Source organism: Buteo buteo, chromosome 9, assembly GCF_964188355.1.
Source record: "Buteo buteo chromosome 9, bButBut1.hap1.1, whole genome shotgun sequence".
Lineage (NCBI taxonomy): Eukaryota > Metazoa > Chordata > Aves > Accipitriformes > Accipitridae > Buteo > Buteo buteo.
This window is the reverse complement of record NC_134179.1, coordinates 25,836,091-25,841,230: the sequence shown is the minus strand read 5'-3', so window position 1 is coordinate 25,841,230 and position 5,140 is coordinate 25,836,091.

The following is a 5,140-nucleotide window of genomic DNA, read 5'->3' as shown; positions in this document are numbered from 1 at the left end:
GCCTGCTTTCCTCCAGAGCATTTTTATCCTAATTCTTAGAACAATAGAAATCAACAGGACTTCGTTCAAACATGTTTTCTAGCAGGTTGAAAATGACTACCATTTTTCCCCTTTTTATGGCATAGCTCAGGAACTACACCAAATTACCTCCCTCTAAAAATACATCTGAAGACAACAGAGAAGTAGTGTGGTAAGTTGTAGTTCATAAGTTATTGTCATCTGACAGCCCTTTGAATTTTGTAGCATGAGATGGTAGTTTTGAAAACTGAAGGATGAGGATTTTATTTTTTATATTTAAAAACTTTTGACTCTAATGCCTGCAATCCAGTTATTTCCCTTTAGTCAAGATTTGATGGGTATTTTCTGTTTGTAGGAAACGTTTACAATAGTTCCTAATGAAGCTTAGTTCAGAAAAAAAGTTGTTTTACAGACACAAGGTTGTCTGTATACAGTGTTTATACAAAACAAATACTTTGTTTTTAAAGATATATTTTACAGGATTATCAGAAATGTTTGCAATTTATAGCAGGTGGTTTTAAAGGAAAACCAGTATCATAGTACTTCTGTCCTTACGCTTCTCAGTGGCATGAGTATTCCTAAGATAAAGTTAGTTTATACAATAGTTTCTGGACTACTTTCATTCCTGCAGATGTCAAACATTAACCCCAGTGGTACATTCTCAATTCCCAAAGATTTAAAGACAATAGCTATTTTTCCCTTCTTTACTCATGGGAAGATAACAGATTTGTTAGCAGGGTTTTGATAATGTTAGGAAAAGCCCAATCAAATAGGTGAATTTTGTAGTTATGGTGTAATGGAAAGCCCAACTAGAAAGGTTTTGGTATGCATTAGCTGGTTTTGATTTGTTTCTGCATTATGTTCAAATGTAGTGAGACCCCCTAGTAACTTTTTCAATGTTGTGTTCTTGGTTGAGTTCCTAGAAGGCAATGCTGGTGACTTTTTGCTTAGGATCCACTAGTGTGTAGATATCTCCATTGTGGAAGTGCAGAAAACTCTTTTGGTGTTACAAGAAGCTTTTGAAAATCAGAATTAGCTTACACTTTGAAACTTCAACTAAGCTGACTTTTCAGTTAATAATAGGTTCACCACTGAAGTGTGCTTTTAGCAGTCTGTCTACTAAGGAGATGAGCAGCTGCAACTTGGGCAGAGCGTGAAGTTGATGTAATTTCTTTCAGGTTTTGTAGGTTTGTTGATAAATATGAACTGCAGTAAATACCTCTGGACTTTATAAATGTCAGGCAAGTGTTTAAGTTAAACTTGGCTCAGAAGGGAGAAATAAGGCATCGGAAACTGGGTTTACCTTGTTTTGGGAGAAGAAGTTTCTGATCAGACAATTTGCTGAGTATCTGCTTTGCTACAGCTTGGAGTATTTCATCTTCTTGCAATTGGTAGGTTGTTTTCCTTCTGTCAGTTTTGTCCAAAAAAAAAATAATGTTGCTGTTCTCCAAGAAGATGAGGAATTAGCCATAGTAGTCATTATATTCAATATATCTGCCTCAAAGCTATTCTGTCAGAAGTATGTAATTTCTTGGAAATGTTATATTTACATTATTAACAGTGCATGTTGAAACCCTGGCACTGTTAGGAAAATTATTAACTAAGATTCAGCCTCTTAGATTTGTGTGAACCTAAGAGATCACTAAGTGTTTTCTGTTCTGGAAGGTTTTCCTTTGCTGCCACACTGGAAGAGGAATGTTATTTTTTGCCTGTGTGGGGGCAGATAGATGCATTTTAAAACCAAGTGACTGTCTCAGATTCTTTTATCTTCCCCCTGCAATACTACTGCATTGTACATTGTCCTGAATCTTTCAAGTCACATAGAGCCCTATGTGAGTAAGAGGGACCAGCCAGGTGCTAGGATATAGTTAAGCACAAGGATGTTAAGATTGATCAGAAATATAAAATGAGCATATGGGAAAAATTTGGCATGGTGGGTAGTTACATATAATGGAAAGGCATTGTTACTCTGTAAGCTGAAAATCAAGCATAGGAGTATGAGTGCTTTGTGCTATACAACATACGTATGTGCACAACTGACCTCTTCTTGTAACTTTTACAATGTTAAATGTATTTTTTTTTAATGAAAATTTCTGAACTGTAATTGCAACAGCCACTGAATTATCACCCTCCCTGCAGGTATGTCTTCTGTGTGCTGTGTACTTAACAAGTAGGCAATAGCACAGGGATAGTTTAGATGTTTAAATTACTCAGGCCAACTTGCAGGTTTTATAATTGTGAAATAAAGAAGTTTAAGGGTGCGCAAAGCACCGGATTCTTTTATTACCTGTGACTAGCTGAAATCGTGAGGCCACAGTGAGACAAGATGTGTTCCCTGGGTCAATAAGCTCTATTTCCCCCAGTATTGTTTCTAGCAGTTGCTAGTAGTGGTATTGAGAGAACCTAAAAACACGGCAAGTACATGATGGTATTCCTACTAGGATACGATCCAGCAGCCCGCAGTGTGATGACTTCTTGCGATAGGGAACATAGAAATGCCTTTCCAGCTACAGCTGGTTAGCCTTGCTTTTGCAGTTCTGTAGTACCAAATATCTGAGCCCTGTGGTTTGGAAGCTGCCAGGTAGTATTTATCTATGCATTTTCACTTAACTACTGAATGAGTTTAAATTAATAAAGTAATACTCTTGCGATGAAGTAGTACTTTGCTTAAGCTTCTGGATATTCATGCGTAGCACCTTGACACAGGATATCAAAGTACCTAACATTAACAGGTTCAAAATTATTTAATAGCTCTTACTTAGTAATACTAAACTGTTTACATGTCACCACTTCAGAGCACCTGGTTATTTCTAGCCTTGAGAGAAACAGCTTTTCTCATGCAAGTTTCTTTTCCTGCAATCTTAACTAGTGAGGGACTACAGACAAATACGCATGTCTGTTCTAAGCAGCTGGGACACTACAAGATGTCTTGTTTCCACAGATGTCAGTAGCTTTGACAAGAATGATTTTTTTTTTTAAGCTACATTATTGATTTATGTGGAAAAAGCGTAAAAGCAGAAATTTGCAGTATTACCACAATATTTTATTGCTAATTGCAGATCTGATAATAAAAAGTTAGAATGTCACTTGGTTCAAATTAATATTTTCAGCATGTCTTTAAAAAAACCAAAACAACAAACCAAGCACAAAACACCTTTTTTATTATAACGGACCTGCACAGATTTCTTTAGTGTGGTTTTTAAAAATTCAGTCCTTTAACTATGAAGCCCTTGTTTATTAATACACTTTCTCTTTTCTCTAAAAGGATGTAATCATTGGGCTAGGTGGGACCTCCAGGGGTCTTATGGTTCATTCTTCTCCCCAGTCTCATGCTTTAACCCCAGCTGGCAACTAAGCACCACACAGCCGCTCACTCACTCCTTCCCCCTCATCTGGTAGAATGGGAAGGAGAATTGGGAAAAAAAGTAAAACTTGTGGGTTGAGATAAGAACAGTTTAGTAACTAAAATAAAATATAATAATAATTGTAATGAAAAGGAAGATAGCAAAAAGAGGGAGAAGTAAAATCCAAGAAGAGGCAAGTTACGCACAATGCAATTGCTCACCACCTGCTGACGGATGCTCAGCCAGTCCCCAAGCAGTGATCTGCCCCTCTCGGCCAACTCCCCCTCAATTTATATACTGAGCATGATGTTCTATGGTATGGAACATCCCTTTGGGTAGTTTGGGTCAGCTGTCCTGGCCATGCTCCCTCCCAGTTTCTTGTGCACCTGCTTGCTGGCAGAGCATGGGAAACTGAAAAATCTGTAACTTGGGATAAGCGCTACTTAGTGCAACTAAAAAAATCAGTGTGTTACCAACATTATTCTCACACTAAATCCAAAACATAGCACTGTACCAGCTACTAGGAAGAAAATTAATTCTATCCCAGCTGAAACCAGGATACCCAGAACTGCATCATTTCTCCTATGCATTTGTTTAAAGACTCCATAACCCCATCAGGCAATTTATTTTAGGAGTTCTTTACCCCTAGAAAGTATTTTCTAACATTTAATGCAAGTCTTCCTGACTTCAGAAACTTAATTATGAACAATGGGCCTGCTGAGCATAGTTTGGTTCTTGTCTGAAATTTGTAACTAAACTACTTGTAGATACTGTAAATTTTAAATGCTTTTATATTGAATTTAAAAAAGCTCAGAAGACAACTGTGTGTGATCGCCTTTTCTTACTGTTAGCTTTTGTTCTGAAGACTAAATCTGCTTTTGAAGCTTGCTTAGTTCATGTTACGTATGTACTGTATGCTTGAGCATTATTGAAAATGAAGAGAAAACACTGTGGGAGATAAGTATAGCATTTATGTGTGTGTAATTATATATAGCCAGTTACTGTATTCTGCTTACCAGATGTATTAGCATGTAGAATTAGTTTTAAACTAAGGTCATTTCTCATTTGTGGAGATACCCTTTGGGTGAAATACCACTCACTCCAGGCAGCAGTGGAAGTCCGACTTTGAGGACATGATTTACATCACTTTGTTTTGAACGAAGTCTCTCTCTGGTACAGATGTGAGGTGGTGCCTTTTCTGTACTCCAGTAGTTGGTCTTGGAGGGGGATGAGGGCTGACACACAGGAGCTCTTTGATCCACTGATTCTGGCTACATCATCGACTTTGCAATTTCTTTTTTGCCCTTTGGTGCTATTGATGCAGCCTGCAATAACTTCACTCTGGTTCTGTTGCTTGAGCCTGGGGACTCTCCTTATGTTCTATTTAAAAATCATGGACAAGGATTAAATGTTCACTCCATTTGAATGGATTAATTGCTACAGAGCAAGGAAAGCTGAGCTTCCCTGAAACTCCTACTGATTACATTATTTGAAGTTTAAATGATCACAGAGGTCTTATTTGTGTGATGTTTACTTCTTAATAATGAGCATGTGCATTCTTATATGTATCTTGGAAATCAACTATTTGTCTTCAAGTGTCACGCTAGTTTACCCAAAAGAATGTAGGCTACTGTTAGAAGAATTTTGGTTTCACTTGTCTGTCAAATCTAGAATGTGAAATTTAAAAACATTTTCTACTCCTGATCAATAAGTTTACTCCTTCCAAGTAACTTCTTAAGATTATGAGTAGGGCTGATTCCAGTAAGAGCAGTCATAAC